General features: G+C 46.4%; 1 long non-coding RNA gene across 1 annotated transcript in view; it reads right to left on the reverse strand.

Moving 5' to 3' along the window:
• LOC141567248 (uncharacterized) overlaps positions 1-5738 on the reverse strand; it is a 128792-nt gene extending 123054 nt beyond the window's left edge. The window contains exons 1-2 of the long non-coding RNA XR_012489742.1: positions 3617-5738; positions 113-196 (exon numbers count right to left, since the gene is read on the reverse strand). This is a non-coding gene — a long non-coding RNA (uncharacterized LOC141567248). The remainder of the gene's footprint in view (positions 1-112; positions 197-3616) is intronic.
• Between the last annotated feature and the right edge of the window lie 13772 nt (positions 5739-19510).

Consider the following 19510-nt stretch of genomic DNA (forward strand, 5'->3'; position numbering starts at 1 on the left):
ACTGCTGGAAACCCAGCATGAGCATGCCACCTGGTACAGAGTAGGTGCCCAGTGTTCCTTGCAGCCCAAAGAGTCCTACTTAATACATCAGGTGACAATCCTCTCTCCTTACCTGTTTCCTTATGTGGTTCTTGAGTTCTTGTCTTTGTTTGACTGGTCTGTGTGTGTCTTCCCTGGTCCATCCCTCAGAACCTCTCTGGAGTAGGCAGAAAAAGAAAATAAGAGAATTTTCTGATTTGAGAAATGCTGTCCTGGTATAGAATTAACCCCTAGTTTTTCACAAAAGATGAAGGAATTCACATGCTCAGAAAAGTAGGAGAAAAAAGGAAGTTTTATTAAAGTTTGGGCAGAGAGAATGCCCATGGCAGTGTCCAAAGATGACAGCTACCACAGGTTTCTGTTTGAAAGAAATACTGGCAGAAAGGAATTTGCCAGGGTAGAGTCTTAGAGTGGACAGCTGCACCTAACTTCAGGTTAGCTTTTTCTTATACAGGAAAAGGGGAGCCAGTCAGGCAGGTCTGAGAGCTGACAATTTTTCCTGGGGTCTGATCTATTTGAAAATAATGTTATCTCCAGACTCTGAACTTGGTCTGTACTCAGACTCAGCCACCCTGGCCTAGGGCTTTTATGCATCACCAGTAAAAACTACAAGGGAGTTGCAAATTGGAGTCTGGTGTCGGGAGGCCTGAGGATTGAAAAATTGCTCTTTCCAGGTTAGGATTAACCTGTTAATTAAATGGCTTAAGGAGGTATGGGTAGCCTTGAGAAAGCGAACAGAGTTCTTAAGTTAATCAGTGAGGGGAGAAACAAAGAGAAAACAGCTGAATATCAGACGGGATCAAAATGCAAACTAAGTTTAATTACAGGTAGCTAGATAGCCAGCTCTGCAGTGAGTTAAACTGTAAACTAGCTAAGTCTAACTGCGTTATTGATTTACTGAATTTTACCCTTACAAATACTATGTGCCAGGTATGTTTCCAAGCAATTTACAAATAGTAACTCATTTAACCCTTCCACCAACCATATAAGGAAGTAGCATGATTTTCACCCCATGTTACATACAGATGAATAAACTGAGGCACTGTGGGTAGTGACTTTTCCAAGGCTACCAGCCTGTAAAGGTCAGTGTGAGGACTCATGCCCAAGGAGACTGGCCTTAAGTGCATGTGTTATGCAGGGACTCCGGTCCCGCTCTTTACACAAGAATGCAGGACATGGTGAGGCCAAAAATGAACACATACAGAGCCATAGATAGCGGAGTCATACCACTATAGTCTCGTCGGCAGATGGTCAAGATACAAAAGCAAACATCCGCCAGTACCCCTGTGGGGGCAGAGCCCCAGAAAGTAGTTTCCAGGCTTTCGGCCTCACATAGACAGGTGCTGGCTCAGGTAGTAAATGGCCATCAACTGTGATTGCATGGCTATCAGCTGTGGCTAGTTGGCCGTCAGCTGTAACCAGTGAGCCATTGGCCACTAATATAACTGCTGTGGCTACGCTAGCAGGGAGAGGAGGAGAGAGAAGAGAAGAGAGAATGGGGCTAGCAAGAAGATGGCGGCTAGGCTGGCAAGCGTGGATGGCGGTTTGTGGACAGTGTGGATCCAGCCTCCAGTAAGAGTATAGTGCCGCCAGAGAGAATATAGTGGTATGACTCCCCTACCTATGGCTCCGTGGGTGTTCCTTTTTGGCCTCATTGGCATTATGTGGGGAGCGGGACCAGAGACCCCCGCAGGCCTCCCTGCACGACACATGGCGCAGCGAGCAGGGTCCCCCGCACGACAACCCCTGCGAGGCGTTTTCCTGCACCTAGGTCTGGCTGGCGGCCGGGCGAGACACAGGAAGTAGGATCAACACGATCAGCAATCCACAATCCGCTTGCCAACTGCACTTGCTAGCCGCAATCTGCCATCCATTTCTCTGCCAACCAACCAACCCCTAGAGTAGCCACAGCAGTTATATTAGTGGCTAATAGCTAACCGGTAACAGCAGATGGCCATCTAATAACTGAGCCAGCACCTTTCTACGTGAGGCTGAGAGCCTGGAAACTGCTGTCTGGGACTCTCTCCCCACAGCATGTCTGTGACCTCTTGGCCAGTCTGCCTCCCAGGTGAACCACAGGAGCATGTCCTCACCCCTGTATGGTGGTCCAGGTCTGACCTCCATGGGCCCATCTCTCACTCTTATTTGGGGCTTTTGAGCAGAATCCAAAAGAGCACTTATACTCGTGTCAGCACACACTCAGGGTGAAACTTGTCTAAATAGGACTAGGACAGATTGCAACGAGACACCACAGATGATCAGGAACTTCCTTTCATGACATCAATTGGTATAAATTACTATGTGGCCTCCAAGGGACATCTGTGGGATTTACACCTCATTATACTGATAGTGTCAAATGGAGCAGCAGGGTTCAGCTACCCTCCTTAGGAGCTGTTTTGGTTCTAGGCAAAAATTGTAAAGAGTAACTGGAAAGTACTAGAATCAAAAACCTCCAGTGAACAACGGCAACAGAGCTGGAGGAAACTGAAACTCAGTCACTGTTTTGCCTTTGGGGGTTTCTGATTTGAATTAACTTATTACACTTCTGCTAACTCCTGCTTCAGTTCCTCTTGAGGTTGGTGATTTAGCCTGAGAACAAGCAAAACTATAGAACCAGTGGTCCAGGAAGAGTGTTGAGGAGGGGCTGCAAGTTCTGAGATCTGGGGACTCAGCAGAGGCAAGAATCCAGCTTTGCTGGGGGTAATACCAAGGGTGGCTTGAGCCCCCCATGATTTCCATTGGTCACGCCCAATAAATGAACAAGCACCACCTCAAAACGAGGCCCCCAGCCAAGCCTTTGCCCACCTCAAAGTCCTCACCCCTGGGCCTGTGCAGATCTGGGAAACCCACTTCCCACTCCACCAACAGCCTTCCAGAGGCCCACAGGATAACAGGAAGGTGGGAAGCCAGGAAACCTGGATTTCCTTACTGGCTTCCAATGGTGGAGAAGTGAAACAGGCAGGAAATGAAGAAAGGCTACAGGAAACAGATACACATCAGAGCCAGGAACAGACCCCAGGCTTGATTATAAAGTCGTGTGCGGATTTGTCACGATAGTATTTTCATGTCAGTGGTTTTTTTATCCAGAAGTGATCCCAGTTTAGACTGTGGGAGGACAACTTCAAAGGTGAATGCCTACATTCATCCTGCGGTTGATGAATGGAGGGACTGGAACATGGAGGAGTGCTGGAGCTAATGAGATCCAGCAGAACGGAAGTGTCCATCCATGGTGTCAGGCTCGCCTGGAGGATGCCTGGATGGGCACTGCCCTCACCATGCCCTCATACCCTGCACATACTGCAACCAGGACAGCCCATGGGGAACAGTGTGACCCTGCAGACGGGCTTTCTGCCGCCCTAGGAGCACACAGCCTGTGTGCAGGCAAGCAGAGGAGCCCCTGGAACAACCCTTAGTGATGGCCAACGGGGCGGTGGGACCAGGATGACTCAGGGGACCGTTCTCTACTGTGTTCAGAGCTCCCCAGTGGTGCTGCGCTCTAGTTGTACTCAATGATGACCATCTAGATACACACCCGGACAATCTGTGCCCTTCCCTGTCTTACTTCCCTTCTTCTTACCAGTGCTTCCTGGGATCATCTCCTAGAAAAGACTTGCATTCCAGTATTTGTCTCTAGGTGTGCTTCCAGGAAAACTGAAACCAAGGCAGTGCCTTGGTGCACTTCATTTAAATAGGCACTGTCTGGGTGGATGTGGGGGGCAGGACTTGGCAAGCAACCCTTCTCTGGTCTGACAAAGTCCAATACCAGCATGCTGACAGGCAGATGATACATGGGTTGAAAAGTCCCCACCTGACTCCTTGGCTAGGCATTTTTGCCCTGTACAGAGGCCCTGCTCTGTGGCAGTCATTAGCACATCCACCATTTCTCTCTTCGTGGCTTCAGGGAAAGAACAATTTACCTAGAAGGGATAGCTAATCTAGTTTTGAGGCAGACCAGAAATTTCACCAACACACCCTTGAGAGTCTGAACATTCCTAGGAATTCAGAAAGTGAGCAGGGTGTGGAAGAAACATTGATTGTGACTGCTCTACGTTCAAACAACCTCTGCCCCTTCCTAGCTCTATGACTTTGGGTAGATTGGTTCAACTTTCTGTGGCTTCCATTTTTCTCAGCTGAGAAAGGATGCACAATGTTTGAGGCATAAATTTAGGAAACGAATACCAACCATGGCACAGTGCCTGTCAATCAGAAGGTGCTTTTCCAGTGTTAGTCCTTCCTCTCTCCTCCTGCACCCCATCACCAAATAGCCAGCTGGGCTCACTGAGTGCTCAGGCCAGATGGAAACTGATGGGCATGAGTCTCTGAAGACCCCTGACACTCAGAGCCTGCCCAGCCCCTTGAATTCTCACTGCTGCTGAGTGCCAAGATATGTTCATGGAAAGGAGGTCATTGACCAGGTGATGATGATAAAACTCATGCCCCCTCTGTTCTTCCCTTCTGTTCGCTCAGAGTGGTTATGAAAAACAACTTCTTGACTATCCCTTGACTGAATAAAGTGACTATAATGCAGGGTCTCTGGTCCCACTTTCGGCAGGTGGACACAGAATATGGTGAGGCTAAAAAGGAACACCAACGGAGCCATAGGTAGGGGAGTCATACCACTGTAATCTCACTGGAGGCACTATAGTGTCACTGGAGGATGGAGCCACACGACCTGCAACCTGCTGTACGCTTCTCTGCCTGCCAACCAACTGACTGACCAACGCAACTGCGACAGTTATATCAGTGGCTAATTGGCTAACTGGTTACAGCTGATGGCCAACTAGCCATAGCTGACGGCCATCTACTACCCAAGCCAGCACCTTTCCACGTGAGGCGGAGAGCCTGGAAACTGCTCTCTGGAGATGTTGCAACCTGCACAACACAAGCAGTGGGGAAAGCGAGGGAGGCGGCAAGGGCTAAATTCTATTATAGAAATAAAGAGACCAGAGACACTGAATGCAGAGAAACCACAGAGGACCAAGGGACTCACAGCCTCAAGAGACTGGAGCCCCGAATCGGGTCGTCGTGGGTATTTATTGCTTTTTTACAATAGGCATCACATGATTCTGGGCAGGGTCTGTAAAACTCTTACACCACTAATACAATTAGCATGTTCCCAATATCCAATCATATTGTCCCAAAGCAACCTGTGCATGCTGTCCCCATGTGAACAAGGTGCGGTGTATACAATCCCTGGGGGAGCAGGTCTCTCATGGCAATCATCCCATGAGCCAAGCGGGGAGTGAGATGGTTTCACTCAATTAATCATTCCTTAGCACAATAGGGTGCTGGTCACTTGAAGCAGGAGTCAGCAGCTCCCAGGAAACATTGGAGGAGGGGCATCCCTCCTAGTTTCAAAGGCTAACTCATGGGGGTCCCTGGGGTCCCGTCTGGCTTAAGTCGTCCCTCCCTTGAGGAAACTTACTCGTCTTTGACTGCGGACCCAGCATACTGGGACCAAGAGAGGAGACCTATAAAACTCAACCCCTAAGAGGGACAACCCGCAACCCTCTTTCCCTAAGGAAAGGATGGTAGGGACAAACGGCTAGGCTGCTGTGTGACAACACTCTGGGACTCTGTCCCCACACCCCCTGAAAATACTACCCCTCACTTCGAACACACTTATCCCATTGTCTTGCCACTTTCTCAAGCAGTTCTGGAAGTCCTCTTTCATGAGTGTCTTTAGTTGAGCTGTCGTGGCTGCCTCAATGTCCTGAATCATTTTGACTTTGGGGAAGAGCCAGAAGTCACAGAGTGCCAGATCCTATGAATAAGATCGATGAGGACACACTGTAATGTTTTTATTTGACAGAAATTGCCATATACCAGAAGTGATATGTGACATGGAGCCTTTCTGTTGTGATCACAAAATATGGCGACTGCTGCTGCTGAGTGCCATTCAATGGAAAGGCAGTGATCTTCAATACGGGAAGTGGTGCATCAAGCCTCAGTAACAGTGTGTGACAAGTTTCAACTTGTTCGGTGCAGTCAGTCAGGTGTGAGATACGGTTGAGAGAAGGTACATTTTAAAGTGTCCCGTAAATCATCCTCCATCATGACAATGCTCCATGTCACACATGGCTTCTGGTACAGCAATTTCTGTCAAATAAAAACATTATGGTGTGTCCTCATCCACCTTATTCACTGGATCTGGCACCGTGCGACTTCTGGCTCTGCCCCAAAGTCAAAATGATTCAAGACACTGAGGCAGCCACGACAGTGCACCTAAAGACACTCATGAAAGAGGACTTCCAGAACTGCTTCAGAAAATGGCAAGAACGATGGGATAAGTGTGTTCAAAGCAAGGGAGGGTATTTTGAGGGGGATTAATGGCAATGTGTCTTTTACTGTAATTTTTTTTTTTTTTTAATTTAAGCATTCACCGTATTGTGATCACAGCTGGTATATATGCCTTTCTCTGGCCTTTAGTCCAAAACATATGTTGCCACACCTATTTCCTTCAAAGATTTCAGGAAGCTGGTTGGGGTCATAGGCAACTTAACCTCTTGAATCTCTTTGATCTCAGATCAAGGAGCCCAACATACCCCCAGAGCAGTCTCCTCCACTGTACGAGCTACTGCAGCCACCTCCTCTCTTACCTCTGATTCTCAGAAGCTGTGCCTTGTGGGTGAAGCCACCTCTAAAAGGCCCTTGTTCCTCAGGGACCCACCTCCACCCCATCACACTTCTGCCAATCTCTTCAGAATGAAAGGTGTAAAAGGCCATTAGCTGCAGGTCATTAGCAGAGATGGGCTGTGTGGCCCCCAGGAAATCCCCTCACAGCAGACATCCCTGAGACTTGTTTTCATGCCACTTCAAGGAGCAAATTGATTTCAAATACACACTTGAAAGCCTCTTGTTCACCCCATCATCTCTCCAACTAAGGCAAAATGCTCAGAGTGGACATGTCTTCATGTTAGGGAAACCACAGGCAGGCCTGGGGTGGAGGTACAATGGGCAGCTTCTGGGCCCAGGGAGATGCCAGCAGTGCCAAATGGACACAGATAGTGCTGTGTTTGTTTTTGAATAATTGACACCGTCAGAGAGCCCTGCTGATATTTGGCATCAAAGAAGGATTCTTTCTGAGCCTGGCCACTGGGCAGATGGGTCAGGGCTGCCAGGCAGAGTCCAGGCCACTGTTGGGAGATGGAAGAGAGGCAGGAGCTGCATCCATGGACTGCTGTTAGGACACTCATGCGGCACCTCCAGCCACTTCCAAGCTGCTCCTCCAAGCTGCGTGACCAGGGCTGAGCTCTTAAGAACACGCATGGCTAGTCCCTTTTCCTTGGCTCCTGGAGGGCTACTGAGTGAGATGAGAGTGGATCTCTCCCCTCCTCTTTGCAAAGCTTTACTCCTGGGTCCCCTATACCTCCTAGTCCCAATACCAACCAGCACTTAGGATGCCACTGCTATCGTGTTTCCCTGAAAATAAGACCAGGTCTTATATTAATTTTTGCTCCAAAAGACTCATTAGGGCTAATGTTCAGGGGATGTCATCCTGAGAAATCAAGCTAGAGGTTATTTTCCAGTTAGGTCTTATTTTCGGGAAAATGGTAGTCACATCTCACAGAATGACAGCCTCACAGAAATATGGAACTCAATTCAAGAAACATGTACTCAGTGCACGTGACGTGGTAGGTACTGTTCTGGGGATACAGAGTAAACAAGATAACTGAAAACCCAAATTCTCATGCAGTTTGAATTCTACTGGATAGTCATTGGAAATCGAAATGATCTAGTCTCTTCCAGTGGAAGAAAAAGTAAAAGGATTGAGATTCAAGTGTGGGCTTAACGCTATGCTAGGAGCTTTCTATTTCTCATTCAATTCTCTCCCCCAACCACCTGGGAAGAGGAAATGATCACCCCCATTCCACAGATAAAGAAATTGAGGCCCAAGGAAGTTTAGTAAGATGCTCAAGGTCACAGAGCTAACAGGTGGTAATCCCAACTGTCTTTAAAGCAGGTGATATGTGTCCTTCATGAAGCCTCCTCATTTCTCTAGCCCACACATCATTAGTCTCTCTTTTTAAGGAAACAAATGTGATTTCACTGATATGTGGTATGTAAAACTGAATACAGTAAAAAAAACAAGACAAACGAATGAAGAAACAAAAACTCATAGAAATAGACAATAGTTCAGTGGTTTCCAGAGGGTAAGGGGGGAGGGGGCAGTAGATGAGGGTAAAGGGGATCAAATATATGGTGATGGAAGGAGAACTGACTCTGGGTGGTGAACACAAAATGTGATATATAGATGATGTATTACAGAATTGTACACTTGAAACCTATGTAACTTTACTAACAGTTGTCACCCCAATAAACTTTAATTAGAAAAAAAGAAAAAGAAACAATTGTAGCTACTAACACCGACATTTAATAACTGTATGCTTGGTCAGGTGACTGTTCTCTCATTGTAATTGGGACCGGCAGCAGCTATCTCCCTGAGCTGCACTGAGGATGGAGGACATCAGGCCGGTGAAGCCCTTTGTCCAGAGCCTGGTGCTGAGTGAGTGTTCAGTAAATCTGAGCCATAGCTATGATAATTTGCCAGTTTCTCTACTTTGGTCGCTTTCATTTATTGTTCAGAAGCTGTGCAATCACCCTGTTTTCTCCCAGGAGTCACTGTTCTATGTACAGGTGTACATTTCAAAGTGCTCATGGGATGGGGCGAGCTTGGCAGCCTCCTACACCATCCCTGTCTCAGGCCTTATTTTAACAGTAATATTTTAATACTTGATATGAACAATATCATATAAAGAGAAAATGGCAAATTACATCTAGCAAATTGCACTGATAAAAGAGTAAAAGTATACCAAATCAGAGAGACTTACTACAAGTGTACTAACTCAGGCCTGTAAAGGAGCAACATGGTTTCTGGGGGGCATTATGAAATACTAGGTGTCAACATGCTACTACCTTTTGACTCTTACTGTCATAGCCAGGACACGACTAAGAGGAATTCTAAATCATCAGATGGTACCTGCGTCCTCATTCTAAAGGCACATCTGTGCTGGCCATGGGGACGCCATGAATGCTGTCCAGAATGGCTATGAGTGGCAGTGCCAGGCATTGATTTCTCAGGGGGTCCCTACCAGGTGGCTATGCTCAGGATTCAGTACCTTGGGCTCCTTGCTTACATACTGGGGGGGTCTGGGGCTGGGGTTGGTTTGAGCTTAGGCAATATTTTAATATCACAGCCCCTTGTTTTTCTTAGCTATTAAAAGAGCCACCAGGTGAAAAGCTGTACTCTTTTAGTGCCTTTCATAATAGCTTTTTCCCTTTTACCTATGTATCAGTTTTCGCTGCCTAACAAGCCACCCCAAAACTTAGTGCTTTGAAACATCTATTATTTATTTAGCTCAAAATTCTGTGGGCTGGCAATCTGGGCTGGGCTCAGCTGGGTGGTTCTTCAGCTGGCCTCAGCTGAGCTCATTCTTGTATCTACAGTCAGCATTCAAAACACCTTGGGCTGGTTGGTGTAGGGGGTTCAGCTCAAACAGCTCATCTAGGCTGCACGTATTGCTCCTCATCCTGCACACTATACCAGGCTTGTTCCTATGGTGGCAGAAGGGCTCTAAGATCTGGAGAGAGAGGTCAAGCTGCCCACTGTGCCTGCATCACATGTGCAAACATCCCAGTGGCCAAAGCAAATTGCTCTAAGTACAGAGTCACAGTGGTAGGACACTGAAAATTATGTGACAAGGGGTTGTGGGTACCAAGGGGAGGAACCCAATGTGCCAAGGTACCTGGTAAAACCCCTATATTGATCAGGACCTTGGGCTCCTTGCTTACAATCAGCTCTAATGAGCCTTTTGGAGCAAAAATTAATATAAGACCTGGTATTATATTATATTATTATGTTATATTATATTATTATGTTATATTATATTAATTATATAAGACCCGGTCTTATATTAATTTTTGCCCCAAAAGACACATTAGAGCTGAATGTCGGGCTAGGTCTTATTTTCGGGGAAACATGGTAGGTACTTATATAACAAAGGAGAAAACAAATTTCCACAAGTTATTTTCAATCATTTAAGGAGGCAGTGGCTATGGTAAAAGAGTAATAAGGAGCAAAAGAGTGAGAGAAAGAAGGAGAAAGGGAGAAGACTTTATAATATTTGCTGTGCCTTACAATGAAATTCACCAAGGAGTACAATAAATATTCAATTGTTTTTCAGTTGTTGTGGATACTGAGCTTCCTTTCTCTCTCTCTCTCTCTTTTTTAACGTTACGCAAAGCTGAATCTGGGCCCACAAGTGGATGTGGCTGCTTCCCAATCCACTAGCAGCTGTTGCTCCCCATTCTGTACTAGCCACCAGAGCAATGTGCCCCCTCACGGATGTCATCCCTCCATACATGGCAGGTTCTGCCCAGCCCAGCCTCCCACTGCTCGACAGCTCCCGTTCCTCATCCTGGGGGAGACGTCCCGTGGTTCCCACTGACTGGGTCCTCAACGGCCACTGCAGTGCTCAGTCTGGGGGGGCCTGAGCGGCTCTCAGGTTCCTCACTTTAAAATGGGTGTCATTGGGGGACTAAATTTATCGGGGTGATCACCTCCTCAGTTATAGAAATGTCTAATCACTGTGGTGTGCACCTGAAATAATATAATATTGTATTTCAACTCTAATTGAAAAGTACAATTATTTTAAAAAATGGGCCCACTGCTGGCTGCCCCTGTTGAAAACAAGGCTACATAGTAGAAAGCACTTTGCAAACTGTAAAGCTGATGTTGGCATTTGGTTCCAAGGAGAGCCTAATTTTGATCTACTCTATGCAGTCCTCTCTACGTGACACTTCCATGGGCCTCTTGAGCCAGATCTCCACACACAGAAATACAGTGTTACTGGGAGGACAAGGAGATATGCTTGTGATTTAGGGACCTGCTTCTTGCCAAACAACAATTTAATCAGCGTGGAGGATGCGGTGAGAGTGGGGCTCTGACTTCTCTATTAAAGCCTCCTCAGTTTTGCAGGTGATTGTGTTTACGTCAGGAAATTCCCAGCATGCTGCCCCCCAACTAAAGACCCAGGTGTCTCCCCACCGCAGCAGCTTAGGCCTGCTAACTAACTTCTGGAGCTGGCTCAGAAGTCCATCTGAACCTTAAATAAAATAATCCCCTCAGTCTTCTGTAATTAAACACATACTGTGGCTGGCAAGTTTGCATGCAGCACCTGCCACTGGGATCTCCTTTCTCTGGGCACCTGTGCGCAGTGTCACTCCACCCACCTCCCTCAGCTCTGGGGAAACAGATGGAGGAATCCTCCTCCTCATTCCACCAGAAGGGCCCCGCCACTCCGGGGGAGTTCTGCAGTTGTAAGACATAATTAGACACGTCAATGGACAATGCCGCAGAGTAAAGGGGATGGGCTCGCATAAGGAGAACAGGCACCCTCACTGATCTGCGGCTTACTGAAACGGGAGCGCTCACAGCCACCGCAGCCTAGAGGGAGCAGGGGCCAAGCCATCACATTCTGGGTGGTGGCCATCTGACCACAGCCATGCTTCAGCTTTCCCATCCCTCTCAAGCCTGACTCTGCTTTTTGTTTTAAACACCGTCCCAGGATGATTTATGTGCAGCGAATGCCCCTCATGTTGACATGTCACCTGTCAAGTCTCCATGGGACAGCGAGGATGACAGACCCTGTCCCTGACCCCCAAGGTGTGAATAAGTCAAGAAAAACCCACTGAAGTGGACACACACTGGGATTCACCCTCTCCTCCCCAAGCCAGGTGACCTTGAGTGACTCAGGCCACCTCAGCACTCTACAAGGGACAGCACCTAATGCTGGTTAAGAGCCTGGGCTGCAGAGAGGGGAAGATCCAGTTTGGAATCCAGGGCTGGCCCTTGCTGCATGGGTGACCTAGGGCCACTCACTCAGCTTGGAACCTTGGTCTCCTGGTTAATGGGGCTAGTCTCTACCCAGGTGCCTGCAGGGCAAAGTATGTTTGAGTTCCTTTGTGAAAATCAGAGACTCATTAAGGGAAACTCAGATAACAAGTGTGCCAGGTTGGGTCCTCTGGGAAGCAGAAGCCAAGATAGAATTACAAGGGCAAATTCTGTGAAGGATTAAGAGGGGAGGAGGGTCTGGAACCACAAGCGAGGGAGGGAGGGAAGACTGGGCAGGGGGACCCCCACACAACCAGGCTGCACAGCCTGAGGAAGCCTTCAAGGGCAAGAGGGAGGCCACAGCAAAGACTGCCTGTGAGAGGAGTTCCGTGTTGGGCAGGAATGGCCTGGCTCTAGTGCCTGGCTGTGCCAGTCAGTGGCTAGGAGCAGCCTGGGGACAACGTGGCCTCGGAGTGAACACTGGTTCCCAAAGGGAAGATGTGGCAGCCAGAAACTGTCAGCTTGCCACACACCTTGAGGTTCTCTCGCGAGAGAGAGCTGAGTAGCACACTCCCATGGCTACCCCCAGCTCTAGGGTGGCCACGAGACTGAGACAGAGCCAACCAGTACATTCCACTTCAGACAACTGTCGCTGATTCAGGGTTTACCTGAACTGATCCAATCAGAGTGACTCTGAGGACATTTGCTGGGGATGCTGGAACACAGATCATGTCTTCTCTGACGGATATTAACAAGAAAGTACAGTGGTACCTCAGTTTTCGAATGTCTCCGTTGACAAACATTTCAGTTTACGGATGCCGTACATTTTATGTATCTATGGTATCATTAGATAGTAAAATTCATGCTAAATTTGCAATTTTAGGGGTTGATGTTAAAGATCTGGAACGGATTAATCTGTTTGGCATTACTTTCTATGGGGAAACTATGCCTCGGTTTTCAAACGTTTCAGAACTCGAACAGTCTTCCAGAACAGATTATGTTTGAAAACCGAGTGTGGGGACAGAGTCCCAGAGAGCGGTTTCTAGGCTCTCGGCCACACATAGAAAGGTAGGTGCTGGCTCAGGTAGTAAATGGTCATCAACTGTGATTGGATGGCCATCGGCTGTGGCTAGTTGGCCGTCAGCTGTAACCAGTGAGCCATTGGCCACTAATATAACTGCTGTGGCTACGCTAGCAGAAAATGGGGGCTAGCAAGAAGATGGTGGCTGAGCCTACAAGCAGAGCAGTGAGGGTTGTGAACAGTGTGGCTCCTGTTTCCTGTTTCTCCATCCCAGCCACCAGCAAGACTATAGTGGTATGAGTCCCCTGTCTATGGCTCCATGTGTGTGCCTTTTGGCCTCAGCCTATCCTGCGTTCTTATTTGGGGAGCGGGACCAGAGACCCCGAGGCCATCCCGCAGGACAAATGGCGCAGCAAGCAGAGTACGGTGCCGGCCAAAGCTCCCCGAAGGGCAGTGGAGCAGTTTGTGTGTATGAACATTCAGTCTCAGGAAGACCAGGAGGAGTGGCTGCTGGAGAGCTGGACCCCTGTGGAGGGGTGGGAAGACGTGGATGGCTCCCCAACCAGGATATGCCGGAGAAAGCAAAGGTCCTTGCATCCCTATGGGCTGGGAAGTGCTTGCTGAGGCCCTCACCCCCAGGTTGGGGAGGACTTGGAGCCCTCGCCCTGCTGAGAGGGCACACATTGTGAGGCTAATGCACAGCCCTAGCAAATGACTATGGACTATGGAGAACTGCCTTCCATCTCTAATTTAATGGACCTTTTGACTGTTTGCTTGGAACTTACCACCATGTAGTGGAACTGGCGGATGTTTGCTTTTGTGTCTTGACCGGCCGCCATCGAGAATATGTAAGCAACCTGACTATGAGCTGCTGTTGTTCCAGCACGGTACCCTGAGAGGCCCAGGAGATTGTGGCAGTGCCCTGAGAACCCTGGCTGAGCCCAGGAAGTCTGGCTGTGCCCAGAGAGAGTGGCAGTGCCCTGAGAGGCACAGGCTGTGCCCAGGGAGACTGGTGGTGCCCTGAGAAACCCTGGCTGTGCCCAGAGAGCCTGGCTGTGTCCAGGATATTGCATTCACCTCCAGGCTCCTCGCACAGGGCCCCTCGCGGAAGACACTTCTTGCGTAGATTGTGAGGCGAGAGCCTGTAGGGGTGGAGTGTGGGGGCAGAGCCCTAGAGAGTGGTTTTCAGGCTCTCGGCCTCACATAGAAAGGTGCTGGCTCAGGTAGTAAATGGCCATCAACTGTGATTGGATGGCCATCAGCTGTGGGTAGTTGGCCATCAGCTGTAACCAGTGAGCCATTGGCCACTAATATAACTGCCGTGGCTACGCTAGCAAATAATGGGGCTAGTAAGAAGATGGTGGCTGAGCCTGCATGCGGAGCAGTGAGGGTTGCGAACAGTGTGGCTCCTGTTTCCTGTTTCTCCAACCCAGCCGCCAGAGAGACTATAGTGGTATGAGTCCCCTATCTATGGCTCCGTGGGTGTTCCTTTTTGGCCTCACCATATCCTGCGTTCTTATGTGGGGAGCGTGACCAGAGATCGTGCATGACTCCCTCCATGACACCGAGGTACCACTGGGTTAAAATTAAATTTAAATTGAGATAAAATTAACACCCGAGGACAGCAGAGCAGAGAAACCACCAGAAACAGGGGTGAGGTCACTTTGTTCAGCAGCTGGGTTAAGCCTCTCCTGAAACCCATTCTCCCACTGGACTTTTCAGTTGAGCTAATATGAACTAATAAACGTTTTTTACTGTTTTGAAGCAGGCCACTGATTTGATCCGCAAATAATGAAAACGGATGCCCTCTTAACTCCACAAGTAAGCACAGGCAGAATCAAGCCGCAGGATTGGGACTGATGAAAGTGTGGTGCCGGGATGCACGGTTGATTTGGTACCTCAGGGAAGCAGTGTTTACATCTTTACTTCGGAGGGTAACGTGACTTCCCTCCATGTGTCTGCACCCGCTGCACCCAGTCCCTCGCCATGGCCAGCTGGTGACTTTACCCTCTCTGTTGCATGTTTTCTTCATGCAGAGTTCCTCCTGACTCATTTCTTCTCCTTAGTTGTTTGCAAGACTGACTCAGATCCGCTCTGTGACTTTCCTCCATGCATCTCTGACCCTCTGCATCTGCCACCAAGGGCCTCATCCTCTTTGCACCTCCCAGTTCGAATTTCTGCGAGCACCAGTGTGATTATCCCAGCTGTTCCCTATTTAGAAGTCCTGCAGAGACTCTGATTCCACTGTCTGCAGAGGAGGCTAGGTATCAGTGTTTCTTTAAAGCTTCTCAGATGGTCCATGTGTGCTGCCAGAATCAAGAACCCCTGGTTTAATAAAGCTTTACAGGTCAGCAGACTCCCTCCCTGCCTTTGGGCCAAGTTCAACTCTAATCGAATCAGCTAAGAGCAGAGCCACGTGGTCTGAACATGCCCAAAGCCTCCTGCTCTGTGGGGTCTATGCCCAGAGAAGGACTGACGAGATAGGCCCTGCTTGGCATGCTTACAATAAGGCAAGCCCGGCACAGAATCTGGCACAATGCAGTAGCTTGGCAAGTGACAGCTATTATCAAAATCGAATCTCATGTCTAATTCAAAGGTATATTCTTTAAAACACAGCAGACTGCTGCTGTACCACAACTGAGGGAGAGCTGCTGAGGAAGTACCTAGAGAATCTAGGTATCCATGCTTGACAAATACACTATACAACAGGGAAGTCCTGACAAGTCCAATTTATATTTGAGAATAATTCATTCTACTGCAATAAGACTGTATCAATGCAGCTATGAAAAGTCCTATTTTGGGAGGTTGTTCAATGACATGGGGACATATTCATGACCTCATGTTAAGAAAGAAAAAGGGATACAAAATCTATGTAGGGCATGATTCTATCTTTTTCTTTTTTTAATGTGGGTATGTATTTGTATACATATATACAGAAAAAAAGGCTAGAAATAGAGACATTGAAAGGTAATTCTGGGTCTTGAAGCTAAATATTTTCAATTTAGAGACTTACTTTTATTCTGAAATGTCCTTTTACTTTTTTGATATTAACATGCTTTTATGAAAGAATGGTTTCATTTTTCAGTTTTATATCCCACATATGAGTGTAGTCATATGGCTCTCAACTTTTTCTGACTTATTGAATAAGACAAACAACCAAAAAAATCATAGACACAGACAACAATTTAGTGGTTACCAGAGGGTAAGAGGGGAAGAGGGTGGTAAAAGAGGGAAAAGGGGGTCTAACATATAGTGATGGAAGGAGAACAGACTCTGGGTGATGAACACATTGAAATATATAGATGATACAGAATTGTACACTTGAAACCTATATAATTTTACTAACCATTGTCACCCCAATAAATTTAATACAAATTTAAAAATAAGTAAAATAAAAGATAGGATGGTTTCAGTAGAATACTGGCTATATAGATGTATGTACAACATTAAACATCGGCATCCTATGTCAGCAGCCCTCTGCACCTCACCCTGTTTGTTTGTTTACTAATTTTATAGAAAACAGGACTCTGGAACCCACTGCTCTAGGGGATAGATTGGTAGGAATCTCTCTTTCTTGCTTCAGTCCCTTTGACTTTCCTTGGATTCAAGGCTCTTCCAGCAGGATCTGTTTCTGATTCAGTGAGAGCTCGGAGGAGAGAAATTATTCCCACCCAGCGAAAAAAAAAAGGGGGGTGACCTCTTGGAGGAGGTGGCATTTGGATGGGGCCTTGGTGATGGGTGAGACATGCAAATTAACAAGGAGAAGAAAAAGCAATACATGAGCAAACATGTGCAAATGGGAAAATACAAAGCATGTATGGGAAACATAAATACAGTAATTATTTAACTATGTACTACGGGCAAGTCTCCACCAGACGCACTGGGTTGCCATGGGGCTATTGTTTTCAGTGGGTTTCTGTGCTGGTGTCAAACTGTTGGAACTTCAGGCCAGAGGACTAAGCGGGGCTCTCAAATCACTCAGCCTTTCCTTCTCCTTCTCCCCCTGAACGTTCACTCCAACAGGAGCAGCTGTGGAATGTCTCCCTAGAAATAGCTTAAAAGACAACAGCATACCACTGTGAACCACTTAAAATACCAGAGACAGAGCCTTCAGGACATGGTCCCAGCTAGGACTGAGGCTGGCAAAGCAAAACCGCTGCTTCCAACATGTTTAAGGTGAAAGGAGGGCAGATCCACATAGTAAGATTCTTCCCAGAGAGAAATCCTTTCAGTTTGCTTTTTTCCAAATGCTTAGGCATCCAATTCCACATTCATTCTTTTTCTCTCTCTAGCTTATCTTTTCATGATTTTGAAGAGCAGTCTTCCTTATCTAGGAAACAAATGGCCTCCACAGAGAGCTCAAAACAGCAAAGTCATTTATCTGTTTGACATATGTTTCCCTATTTGTTTTCTTCAGCCTTGAGACAAGAGTGTGTCAACTGGATGGCCGTGCTCTAGTCAATGAAGAGGCATGAATCAACTTCCAGCTGCATTTACCACTTGCTGCCTTAAATCAAGTCAAATCAATGCTTCCTTCATTTGATATGGATTGAAACTATATATAACACACTCAGAAAACGGGCAGAAAAGGAGCAGATCACAAACAAAAATTCCATCAGGGGATTTAGATGAAATGATGTTAAGAAAACATTTGCAATCTTTGGTTTGCTTTAATGCAGAGGCCTGACCAAACAGTAACAGAAACTTGTGCTTATCAAGTTTAACTTCAATTTACCTGACACACAATGACAGATGATTTTACACAAGGGATTCCTGCATCTTTAAACATTTCATAATTAATACATTCATTAGATTTGGTACATTTTTTAATAGAAAGGCAACTCTAGAGTTGTTTAGAGTTTTCTTCCCATATTGTCTTTAACTCATTCCTATTTCTTTTAGAGGTGTCTGCTTTTTTTCACCATTCACTACATGGGTCAATTTCGAGTTGCAAGATATATAAACATAAAAATCTCTTTATAACAAAATAAATATCTAGGAGCCCCTCTGATTTAAAATAATTTTATAAAGCCTTACAACTGAGAAAATTTAAGCCTCTCTCTCCTTCCCCCAGTTCTTGGTAATAGAATTTGATCCATAGAACCAAAGTGGATTTTTCACTAGCAGGTGTGAAAACTGCCCCCAAGCTGTTCAGCCAATTTAGAATGTGGTAGGGAGTAATTGAATCCTGTGCCAGTGAAAGATGATATCATCATAGCTACTGGCACCTAAAACTGATCATGCCCACAGCAAGGCCCCACATTATTCTTCAAGGATAATGGGACAGGAGAGACAGAACACAGAAAAATAGGTCAATGATAATGCAAACTCAGAAGATGAGGGAGTGCTGTGATTCACTGATATAATATTTTATCTAACCTGCTGAACTGCACAGACTTTTACAACTAGCATGCCTCTGAAGTAATTAACAGGGCTGACTTATTTCCACTGTGCCAGCTCCCCCAGTAACCTGTTGTCAAGTAGCTGAATAGAACCCTGTTCAGCTCTGGGAAGTCACACAATAATAACAAACCCTTATGTTGGTCTAATACTTCGCAGTTTATAAAGTGTTTTGAACATATGGCCTCATCATTCAGTAAGATAAACAAGTAGTTATACTCCCATTTTCAAGATGAAAGAAGAGGTTGGAGGTTGGCACACTCCCTTGTAGGCTGGTCGGTCACACCTGAGCTGTGGCTCTGGAACTCAACTCCTCATCTTGACAACTCCAAAGCCTTGGTTCTTCCCACTGAGCTTCAGCGAGGCAGTCACGGAGACAGACAGTCTCCTCCCTGTTCTTTCCCCAACTTTTTTTTTTTCCCCCATCATCCAGATTTTTTTGGAAACTCATATGGTTATAGAAGATCCCTAAAGTTAATTGGCAGGTTGTCTGGTTTAAAAAAATAAAAGAAAAGGTAGCACCTTTGGATTCATTTTGGGTTATAGACATGGTATAGTGTTAACTCATCTTAAACAAAGAGTAATGTGATGTAACAATGCTTTAACCTTCTGAACAAAGAGAGGATAAAAAAATGCTGTCGACATGGAGTCTAAAATTAAGGAGCATACTCATGCTGTCTTTAATACTCATGAGAGTTGTGTAATTAGCTCCTTTACTTTGAGGATGTTTGGGAAGGATCATGTTTGCTCATTCTCTGAGGAAGGGACTAAAAGTTCTTTTCACCCAAGACAAGTCTTACTGAAGTCTTAATGAACTCCTGTTTAGAGTCCTAAGTAAGGACAGAAGTTGATGGGAAGAAGAATTTCCATGGCTTTAAACTTTTAGACAAGAGTAGATTTGCTCAACTTGATATTAGAAGTAAATGAGGAGAGTAACACATAACGTGTTTTCAAACTAGCTTCTCATAATGTGCTACAGGGGAGAAATGCATTTTCAATGGTCACAGGGATTATGAAGCTCTCCAGGGAGCCTGAGAAAAGTCTTCAACACATTCTGAAAAGGCTGTTACAGTGTTCACGAGTTAACATGCATGTCAAATGGCACAGTCATTCCAACTGTCCTCTTATTACAAACTGGAATTTATATTGGAAATACAAATACTCTCAACCTATATAAACCCAGAGTAAAAGGGACCATGCCCTTTCTTGAAATAAAA

Source organism: Rhinolophus sinicus, linkage group LG10 (assembly GCF_036562045.2).
Source record: "Rhinolophus sinicus isolate RSC01 linkage group LG10, ASM3656204v1, whole genome shotgun sequence".
In the NCBI taxonomy this organism is placed as follows: Eukaryota; Metazoa; Chordata; class Mammalia; order Chiroptera; family Rhinolophidae; genus Rhinolophus; species Rhinolophus sinicus.